Raw genomic sequence first — 12,252 nt, forward strand, 5'->3', positions numbered from 1 at the left:
ATGGATGGCTCATGAGCAAAGATGAGAAGATTCGTCGGAAATATGCCGCAATCAGAAGATACATCAAAGAAAGCAAGAAAAATCTTGAAGCCTCGACAAGCAACGCTCCGATGCCTGACAATTGGAAGAATGTTGTTGACAAGCTGAGGGCTGAAAAGGCCGAGTTGAAAGCTTACTATGGGAAATAAATCATGAAGCTCAAGCTGCACAACGCATTTGGTTCTTCGTCCGATGAGGATGTTTAGGATTTGTTTAGATTTTCATTTATCATTTGCTTCTGTAAGGAGCTACGCTCCAATGTTGTAACATTTTCCCATTATTTGAATAAAAGAATAGTTTGTGTTCAAATGTTTGCAAGGAAATAATCTTTAAAATGTTTGGAAAAATCATAAATTTCTTTTTGCATACATTCTGCATATCGAGTCTGTTGTATAGAGTCTTATCTTTTGGATCTTTCTCCAATAGATCGTCAAGCTGTCGCGTCTCAAAGTTTCTCGACCGCGCTCGCAATCAGATCACAGATACAATACTCGTTCAAGCAGAAGAAGAGTAATGGAACACTCTGAACAAGAGAATATTGAGCTCCGTGGTACAGTGACCACCCTTCAGGAAAAGTTGGAAAGTCTCACTACTCTGGTTGACTCTTTAATGGCCGCACAGAATCAGCAGCCGCCACCTAACAGTCAAGCAACGGTAACATCTGAAGTCACTACTCCAGTTTCTACAGTTGCATTCAACATTCCATCTTTCTCCATGCCAGAAGGTTGGGGCCCGCATTTCAGCTTTGGTACAGGTTTCCGCCATAATTTCTCTGGGGTTCAAACAGCTACAACTGAAGCGCCTGCGCACAAGGTTCAGCATTTATTCCACATTCAGGGGTAACTTTTTCCCAAATCACTATGGCACTTTCTCAACCCACTATGACAGTTCCGACCCCTACGGTTCACACAGTTCCTTATGATGGCAATGAGATTTATCATGATCAAGGTGATAGCACAAATCAGCGTAATCTTGTGGAAGATCTCCAAGAACAGTTCAACAAGATTCAACTGGAAGTCAAAGCTATTCGTGGCAAAGATTTGTTTGGAAAGAATGCCCAGGAGCTATGTTTGGTTCCCAGTGTACAAATACCTGCTAAATTCAAGGTCCCTGACTTTGAGAAGTACAAAGGTAGTTCTTGTCCACAAAGTCATCTCGTAATGTATGCCAGAAAGATGTCTACTTATGCAGATAATCATCAGTTGCTTATCCATTACTTTCAAGACAGTTTGACTGGTGCCGCACTGAAGTGGTACACAGGTTTGGATAGCACCAATATTCGGACTTTCAATGACCTAGGTGAGGCCTTTGTCCGACAATACAAATACAACTCGGATATGGCTCCAGACAGAGATCAGCTCCGATCCATGGCTCAGAAAGAACATGAAGCTTTCAAAGAATATGCCCAACGATGGAGAGAAACTGCTGCTCAGATTAATCCACCGTTAAAAGAGAAAGAGATGACAAAGATCTTCTTGAATACTCTCAGTCCGTTTTATTATGAACGCATGATTGCTAGTGCTCCAAGTGATTTCACCGAAATGGTAAACATGGGGATGCGTCTAGAAGAAGGGGTCCGAACCGGACGTCTAAATAAAGAAGGTGGATCTTCAAGCGGAACCAAAAAGTTCGGAAGTGGTTTCCAAAAGAAGAAGGAACAAAGTGTTGACATGGTGTCCCAAGGAAGGTCAAGAGGGAACGTCAATCGTCAACAACAGATTTCTGCTATTGCGCCAGTCGGTAATACAGCACCAAATCCGGGATTTACCCCGCAGTTTCAACAACAACAGCCTCGACAACAGGCTCAGCAGTTCAACAATAATCAGAATCGTGTGCAAAGAGCTCCACAGTTCGATCCGATTCCAATGACCTACACAGAATTGTACCCTGCGTTGGTTGAAAAAGGTCTCGTTCAAACTAGAGCACCACCACCAGTACCTGAGAAACTCCCATGGTGGTACAAAGCTGAGGTCTCATGCCCTTATCATCAAGGAGCGCCTGGCCATGATCTTGAGCATTGCATAGCTTTGAAATATGAAGTTCAGAGGTTGGTTAGATCTAATCTCCTCTCTTTCAGAAATTTGAATCCGAATGTGCAAGCAAATCCGCTGCCCAATCATGGAGGACATGTTGTAAACATGGTGTATGGATGTCCTGGTCCATATCGAGTCTATAATATCAATTTCTCAAGAGCAGATTTGGTACAAATGCACGCCACTCTCTGTCGAGGGCAGAATTTTCGCCAGCATCACTACGGTTCCTGTAGCATATGTTGTATTGATCCTCATGGATGTTCGATTGTGAGAAGAGATCTCCAAGTTCTGTTGGATAATGGTACTATTCAGATCTACAGAAATAGGGATGAAAATGAAGTTAACATGATAGGATGTTATCCGCATGAGCTTTTAGTCTCAGATATCAACTCGGAAATGCCTAAAGTTAACGTCATCGTTCCTCATTTCAACATGCCCGAACGCATAGAAGTTACTTACAACAAGCCAAAGGTTCCTATTGCTCCTTTGATCATTTGTCTACCTGGACCTGTTCCTTATGACTCTGACAAGGCGGTTCCATACAACTACAATGCAACAATGATAAAGGATGGACAAGAAGTTCCTTTACCAACTCTTTCATCTGTCGTGAACATCGCTGATGTGAGTCGAGTAACAAGAAGTGGACGTGTGTATACTCCACTACCTCCAAAGCAGCCAGTCGCTCCTGCAACCAGGCAAAATCCTGTTAATACACCAGTGGGGAATCCTGTGGAAACTCCTGTCAGTAATACAAGCACTGATGTTGGTCAGTCCAGTGGAACCAATGCCAATCCAGATTTCGATGAAATTTTGAAGCTTATCAAAAGGAGTGAATACAAGATTGTGGATCAGCTTATGCAGACTCCTTCAAATATCTCAATACATTCATTGCTTTTAAACTCAGAAACCCACAGGGAAGCCCTGATGAAGGTCTTAGATCAAGCTTTTGTGGATCATGATGTGACTGTTGATCATTTTGATGGGATAATAGCCAACATAACAGCTTGCAACAATTTAAGCTTCTGTGATGAAGAACTCCCCGAGGAGGGTAAAAATCACAATCTTGCTTTGCACATTTCTATGAACTGTCAGTCGGACTCTTTGTCTAATGTACTGGTAGACACCGGATCTTCCTTGAATGTTATGCCAAAGACGACTCTTGCTCGCTTGTCTTACCAAGGAATGCCTATGAAGTTCAGTGGTGTAGTTGTCAAAGCATTTGATGGATCGCGAAAATCGGTTATTGGCGAAGTCAACCTTCCCATGACAATTGGTCCACATACATTCCAAATCACCTTCCAAGTCATGGACATTCAAGCTGCTTATAGCTGTCTGTTGGGACGACCATGGATTCATGAAGCAGGGGCAGTAACTTCTACGCTCCATCAAAAGTTAAAGTTTGTAACAAATGGAAAATTGGTAACAATAAGTGGGGAGCAAGCCTTGATGGTGAGCCATTTGTCCAATTTCTCTTTCATTGGTGCTGATGATGTGGAAGGAACTCAGTTCCAAGGTCTCTCTTTAGAAGACGAATCTTCCAAAAAGAAAGCATCAATCTCTTCTTACAAAGAGGCAGTAAAAGTAGTGAAAGATGGAACTACCACTGGCTGGGGGCAAGTTATGATCCCTACCAAGAATGAAACTAGATTAGGACTCGGATGTTCACCAACATTCTCAAACTGCACCAAGAAGGATGAAACCCTTCGTCCGATCAAAGAAACGTTCCATAGTGGAGGATTCCTTAACCCAATTCCTCAAGAGGTTAATGTCCTTATTGAAGAATGCATCGAAGAAGGTCTCTCCGATACTGAAGAAGAATGGAAATGTTATCTCAATGACTCGGGATACATATCTCAGGAAGAACCATATCCTCCTTCAGAGAAAACAAGTGCTAAAGAAATTCCGCCTATTCCTGCAGAGGTTTGGGACACCTTGGGACAACCAAGTGGAAAATTTGATTATATGGTGAAATATACTGCACCTGAAAGTTCAAAGATTGCGATTGAAGACATCCAACCAACTGGATGGGGAGATTCCTTTGAATATAATAGTCAACCAGAAGAGGCTTATCAGCCCTGTCAATTTTCTCAGCAGCCTGAAATTACTGAAGATTTCAGCTTCAATGCATCTGCCAAGGTTTATAATCCTGAAGGTGGTTATTATCACATAAATGCCATTTTTGAAGATGAAGGGGAAGATGGCCCCACAGTTGACTCAGAAAGTGTCGCTGACAATGAGTCTCTTCATCCTGAAGACTGGGAAATACATCCTGAAAATTCTGAAGATTGTGACTCATCATATGCTCTTCAAGAAGTAGAAGAAGACCGTTTCAACTCTACAAAGAACAAGGGTGACAAACCAGGACCTTCAAATCCTGCTCGACCAGCGGTCAATTTCAATACTGAAGATAATTCTGAGGAGAATTTTCCTGAATACATAATACACAGAGGAGTTCGTTGCTACTGGAAGGCTGTCGACGTTCCGAATGTTGTTCGCCGCTCAAAGTAATCACCTCGCTGTTATTTTGACCTCCTGCCTTGCCCAAAGCAGAGAGATGTTTTATAGGGCTTTGCTTTTAAATGTTCCGCCCGAATAACTTTGTGTATAGGGCTTTGTTTTAAAAGTTTCCCTCTTTGTCCTGCCCAAGACAAATGAGTTTGTGTTTAGGGCTTTGTTTCAAAAATGAATCATAAATAAAGTGTCATTTTGAATTCCCTACATTATATGTTTTATTTTTGCTTTTTTTCTGGAAATGGTAATCCTAAAAAACCAAAATAAAAAAAAATAATAAAAAAAAACTTTCTCAAAAAAATCTGCATACACTCCTGCATTCATAAATTTTCTGAAATAAATATAAATCACATGTGCAGATTTACTATTGATAAACCCATTGAATGCAATAACCCTATGCCCTCTCCCAACTTTGAGTTTCCTGTGTTCGAAGCCGAAGAAGAGGAAGAAGAGGAGATCCCGGACGAGATCTCTCGATTACTTAAGCACGAGGAAAGAGCCATTCTGCCTCACAAAGAGCCTTTAGAGAAAATCAACTTGGGTTCTGAAGAAGACAAAAAAGAAGTGACCATTGGATCGCTGCTTGATGCTGATATCAAGAGTAAGTTGACAGACCTTCTCAAATAATATGTTGACGTGTTTGCTTGGTCCTACCAAGACATGCCTGGGTTGGATACCAATATTGTTCAGCATTACTTGCCATTAAAGCCAGAATGTCCGCCAGTTAAGCAGAAATTGCGAAGGACTCACCCTGATATGGCTAACAAGATCAAAGTGGAAGTTCAAAAACAACTCGACGCAGGTTTTTTAGTCACCTCTGAGTATCCTCAATGGTTGGCCAACATAGTGCCAGTTCCGAAGAAAGATGGCAAAGTCAGAATGTGTGTTGACTACCGTGACTTGAACAAGGCCAGTCCAAAAGATGACTTTCCATTACCGCATATCGACATGCTGGTTGATAACACTGCTAAGTTCAATGTCTTTTCCTTCATGGACGGGTTCTCCGGCTATAATCAGATCAAGATGGCTCCCGAAGACATGGAGAAGACATCTTTCATCACCCCATGGGGTACCTTTTGCTACAAAGTGATGCCGTTTGGATTAAAGAATGCAGGCGCAACTTACCAAAGGGCAATGACTACTCTCTTTCATGACATGATGCATAAAGAAATTGAAGTTTATGTGGACGACATGATAGCCAAGTCCAGCACAGAAGAAGAACATATTGAATACCTTTTGAAGTTGTTTCAACGACTAAGGAAATATCAGCTTCGCTTGAATCCTAACAAATGTACTTTTGGGGTTAGATCTGGAAAACTCTTGGGTTTCATTGTCAGCCAAAGAGGTATTGAAGTAGATCCCGACAAAGTCAGAGCTATTCAAGAGATGCCTGCACCAAAAACTGAAAAGCAAGTAAGAGGGTTTCTCGGACGATTGAACTATATCTCCAGATTTATCTCTCAAATGACTGCTACTTGTGGGCCGATTTTCAAGCTTCTCCGCAAAGATCAAGGGGTTGTATGGACTGAAGATTGCCAGAAAGCGTTCGACAGTATCAAGGAATACCTGTTAGAACCACCAATATTGATTCCTCCAGTTGAAGGAAGACCGTTAATCATGTACCTTACCGTGTTGGAAGAATCCATGGGTTGTATGCTTGGACAGCAAGATGAAACCGGTAAGAAGGAGCATGCCATCTATTACTTGAGTAAGAAATTCACAGATTGTGAGTCTCGTTACTCCATGCTCGAAAAAACATGTTGTGCTTTGGCCTGGGCTTCAAAACGTCTCCGCCAGTACATGATCAACAATACTACTTGGTTAATCTCCAAAATGGATCCGATCAAGTATGTCTTTGAAAAGCCTGCCTTAACAGGAAGGATTGCCCGATGGCAAATGCTGTTATCCGAATATGACATTGAATACCGTGCTCAAAAAGCGGTCAAAGGAAGCATTCTCGCCGATCATTTGGCGCATCAACCAATTAATGAATATCAATCTCTCAAGTTTGACTTTCCTGACGAAGATGTCTTATACTTGAAGATGAAAGATTGTGATGAACCGTTACCTGAAGAAGGTCCTGATCCTGGATCAAGATGGGGCCTAATTTTCGATGGAGCTGTTAACGCTTTTGGCAATGGAATTGGGGCAATCATCATCACTCCCAAGGGTACTCATATCCCGTTCTCCGCCAGACTACTATTTGATTGTATCAACAACATCGCAGAATATGAAGCTTGTATCATGGGTCTCGAAGAAGCCATTGACTTAAGGATCAAGATCCTCGACATATATGGAGATTCAGCCCTTGTGATCAACCAAATCAAAGACAAATGGGAAACTTACCACCCCGGCTTGATTCCTTACAGAGATTATGCAAGACGTCTGTTGACTTTCTTCAACAAGGTTGAATTGCATCATATACCTCGAGATCAGAATCGAATGGCAGACGCCTTGGCTACTCTATCTTCCATGTTCAAAGTCAATCATTGGAATGATATGCCTAAAGTCAGAATTACGCGCCTTGAAAGGCCCGCCTATGTGTTTGCAACTGAAGCAGTCATCGATGATAAACCGTGGTTCCACGACATCAAACGCTTCCTTCAAACTCAAGAGTACCCGCTTGGGGCATCAAACAAAGATAAGAAAACTCTAAGAAGACTTTCTGGCAGTTTCTTCCTGAACGGGGATGTGCTATACAAAAGAAATTTCGACATGGTTTTGCTCAGATGCGTGGATAGACACGAAGCAGACATGTTAATGCATGAAGTGCATGAAGGGTCCTTTGGAACTCATTCAAACGGGCATGCGATGTCCAAGAAGATCTTAAGAGCAGGATACTATTGGTTGACAATGGAATCAGACTGTTACAAACATGTGAAAAGATGTCACAAGTGCCAGATCTACGCAGATAAGATCCATGTGCCACCGACTCTACTCAACGTTCTCTCATCTCCATGGCCTTTCTCCATGTGGGGTATCGACATGATTGGAATGATCGAACCAAAGGCTTCAAACGGTCATCGTTTCATCCTGGTAGCTATTGATTACTTCACCAAATGGGTCGAAGCAGCATCTTATACCAATGTTACAAGACAAGTGGTTGTGAGGTTTATCAAGAATAACATCATTTGCCGATATGGTATTCCCAGCAAGATCATTACCGACAATGGTTCAAACTTGAACAACAAGATGATGAAAGAATTATGTGAGGAATTCAAGATTGAGCATCATAACTCTTCTCCTTACAGACCAAAAATGAACGGCGCCGTCGAAGCCGCCAACAAGAACATTAAGAAAATCGTCCAGAAAATGGTCGTCACTTACAAAGACTGGCATGAAATGCTGCCATTTGCTTTACATGGGTACCGTACTTCAGTGCGTACTTCAACAGGGGCAACTCCCTTTTCTCTAGTATACGGCATGGAAGCTGTGCTCCCTGTAGAAGTTGAAATCCCATCAATGAGAGTCCTCATGGAGACTAAGTTATCAGAGGCTGAATGGTGTCAAAACAGATACGATCAGTTGAACTTAATCGAAGAAAAACGTATGACTGCTCTATGCCATGGACAGTTATACCAAGCAAGGATGAAACAAGCCTTCAACAAAAAGGTTCGACCTCGTGAATTTCAAGAAGGCGACCTCGTGCTTAAAAAGATCTTGTCTTTTCAACCAGATTCTAGGGGCAAATGGTCTCCTAATTACGAAGGCCCGCATGTTGTCAAAAGAACATTTTCTGGCGGCGCCATGACTCTTGCAACCATGGATGGTGATGAACTCCCACATCCTGTGAATGCTGATGCAGTCAAGAAATACTTTGTCTAAAAAAAAACAAAAGAATAGCTCGGTAAGTCGAAAACCCGCAAAGGGCGACTTAGGCAAAAATGAGCGTCTCGGTGGACTGAAAACCCGAAAGGGCGGTCCAGGCAAAAATTAGAGACAATAAACAGAAAAAATTCATCCTGGTAGATTGAAAACCTGAAAGGGCAATCTAGGCAAAAATTAGGGATTTATGACAAAGTAACTGCATCAATCTGTACTTCGTCACCTGAGGAGTCTGTACTTCATCAAAGGATCTTCAAACAAATCATCGCCAATCTGAAGCGACAAGCACAGTTGGAACTCAAAGTTGTTAGGGGGGAATAATGGTTATTGCTTTCAATGTAGCCTTTTCCGCACAATTACCATTTCCAACTTTTGTAAATACTCCATGGAATCACGCCTTTAGCTGATTACCATCCTATTAAATAAATTTGAGCCTTGTGCCCATTTGTTTGCAATCTCTAATTTCTTTTAGCTTGCAAAATGACGCTTTAATTGTGTTATTCACTTTTGAAAAAAAAGAGAAAAAAAGTTTTAAATGAATTTACTTTTCTTTTTCAAAATAAAAGCGAAATTTTCCTTTGAGTTGTGAACAACAGAAGGAACATCAACAGCTATCTCCATGGGATGAATCAAAGATTATGATAGGAAAAGCTCTTCTATCCCCAATGAAGAAGGTCTTTTATCCCCAGTGACGAAGATTTTCCATCTCCAGTGAAGAAGTTCTTCCATCTCAATAAAAAAGGGGGATGCTTATCTTCCCCAGAGAAGTCTAAAGCACGCAGCATCATTCATCACCCGTGTTATCTACACCGTGTTGAAAAATATTTGCCAAGTATTTGGTTGTATTGCGACGTTGGTCCTTCTCCAGTATATACTCCTTTGTCTGTCAGTATCGTCAACATGCATGACATTCATCATTCATACATATTTGCATCATTTATGCATTCTCGCATTTTCAATGTTTGCTTAAAATCACTTGTTTAGGATATATCTATCCCAAAAAAAAAAAAAAAAAGCAAAAAAAAGAAGGAAAAAAAGAGAAAAAGGAAAAAGAAAAAAGAAGCAGGTATGGGCGTGTCATCTCTCCAATAGGTTGTCACCCATAAGCAGAAAGAACATCTTCTTTCTCCAGTTCCCCACTGAGATCGTTCCTCGTGGAAGAAGGTTGCTTTAGTTTCTCCTCTCAGAACAAAGGAGAAAATCCCAGTTGAGTTCATCCCTCATTGGGTACGAAGTCTTGTTTGACTGTTTCTTTCCAATTCATTCATGGTTAGAACTTTGTCTTTTCCAAAAATTCAAATTCCGATTCTCCAAATAGAGTCAAGAAAAAAAATTGAACCATAAACAATCGCCTCGTCATCTGAGCAGTTTATGTTTCTTTCAAAAATTTCCTCTCAAGGAAATCAATCATGAAGACCATTTGACAATCAGGGCCTTATTACTGTTCACAAGGCTGAATATCCAGTAATTCCCCTATCAAAGTCTCCAAGATCATTCTATCACTCGGCTGATAATTAATCATGTCTTCAAAACCGCTATCACGAGGCTGGTAGTCGGTAACCTTTTGTTCTGGTTATATTATTAAACATGTCTATCACAAGGCTGATAGTCGGTAATATTAACCAAACCTTTGAAACTCTTTTTACCTTGTCAAGTCTATCACCATGCTGATAGTCGGTAATATAGTTTCATACCTTTCACCTTCGCATTATTAAACAAGTCTATCCCCATGCTGATAGTCGATAATGTCGATAGGTAAGCTTTTCTTACAAAGCTATCATTCCCCGGTAAAGCATACACTTGCTTTCCCAAAAAAAGAAAAAAACGGATTCTCTTCCTAAAACGGATTGAGACGTCCTTCCCAATCTCTTTTCCCCAGTGGAGTCAGTTCTTGATATCCCCTCGGTAAAGATATCCTTGCATCATTCGCAATTTTGGTATCTTAGGTCCAAAATTTGCGTCTTCTGATATTTAAGTCTCTTCCACCCTATCAAAACGAAGATTTTCAATCTTCATGTCTCAGGTTGAAGAAACTTAAATAGGGGCATCTGTCATACCCCAATTTTTGACCTAAGATACCACCTCATATCATTTGCATATGCATCATTTGCATCTCTAACAAATTGCATAGCTTGTGTTTGTTAATTGTGACTCAACAGGATTTAAACAAGAAATCACTCATCAGTACAAATAACAATTAGGGTTTTGTTTTCCCTTCATCTCAAATGAATCATCTTCATCAAAAATCAACATTTGGTTCTCAGAGATTCATTTCAACAAGCTCAAAGGCTCTGAATCAACCAGATTAGGGTTTTGACTGAAGCTAGCATACTCCTGACTTTTGCTCAGAATTTAACCTAATGACTTGGGATATGACCTCAAGACCCCAAGTGCATCATTTTGACCTAATCCATTGGCTCAAGACATCTCCTACACAAGGATTGATCAACAGTGAAATTTCAAATCATCAGATTAAGGTTTTGAACTATCAGGGACTAAAATCAGGGATCACATTTGGGAAACCCTAAAAATCCCCAGGAAGTCAATCAAAGGTTTCAATCACCCTCAAATAATCCCTATGACAATATACAATGGAAATTGCATCTCAATTCAAGATCCACAGTCATCAATTTCATCAGGTCGACAATTAGGGTTTTTGACCTAATTCACTGAACAACTGACTTTTTAATCAGAACATGGTGCCACAACTCAAACCATGGCTCAATATCCTCTAATGCTTCAATGTGATCCATTCATACCATTCATTTGATGAGGATAGCCTGTTTCATTTGAAATCTCCAGAAACGCGATTCGTCTGAAAAAGTCAACTGTACAAGATCACCATTGACTTTTGGGGGATTTTGGTCAACCATGACTTTTGAAGTTTTGAATCATCAATATATGATATATGAAGTCAATTGATCAATAAAAATCAAGAAAATCAATCAAGAATCAAAAAGTCAAAGTTTGACTTTTATACTTAGAAAAATTTTCTAAGTGTTTTTCAATGGTTTTTTCCAAACTTTGGAAGGGAATAACTCAAAATTTCACCTACAAACTGAAAAAAACTTCCAACATGAAAGTTGTAGATTTTGATCCAATAAACAACTTTGACACATATAATTTTTTTCCATAAGATCAACCATTTAAGAGATATGGAGCTTCAAAGTTGGTATCTTTTGAAAAAATTCACTTAAAATCTCATTTTCTTCAAAGTTCATGGATCTTTTTCACCCACTTCCTTAAAGATCTTGAAGAAACTTTCAACTAGGGTTTTGAAGTATGTAATATGAGCTTTCCAAAATGTCCAAGAGCATGAAAAAATATGGAGTGTAGCTATGGTTTTGAATTTTGACATTAGTGAACTTTTCACTTGAAATTTCAAGTCATTTTTGCCAAAGTTATGAACCATTTTGCCAAATAATCCAAGTAATGATGCATAGAAGCAATGATTGAAGATATTTTCTGATTTGAAGATCAGAATGGAAAGAGATAAGAAGCTTGGCAAAATAACCATGGTTAAGTCACTTTTAACCATTTGCATTTAATGTGAAAGATTCCATTTTATCTCTTAAGCCAAATCATCACTTCTTGATCAACTTGCAAGAGCTTTGCATTCAGAATCCTTGGCCTATAAATAGAGGTTCAAATCACTCTTCAAATTCACACCAAAACCTCACAATTATAGGTTTTCTCTCTTCTTTCTTGAAGTTGCAAGTTTCATGAGTTTCAAAGAGGTAAAATCTGCAACCTCCAAACCTTTGAATTTCTGGCCAAAGTGATGGTTCTAACAACTCATAAACATCAAATGTGATGTGTTTGAACCATCCATACACCCCAAAAA

This window comes from Vicia villosa, linkage group LG1, assembly GCF_029867415.1.
Source record: "Vicia villosa cultivar HV-30 ecotype Madison, WI linkage group LG1, Vvil1.0, whole genome shotgun sequence".
Lineage (NCBI taxonomy): Eukaryota > Viridiplantae > Streptophyta > Magnoliopsida > Fabales > Fabaceae > Vicia > Vicia villosa.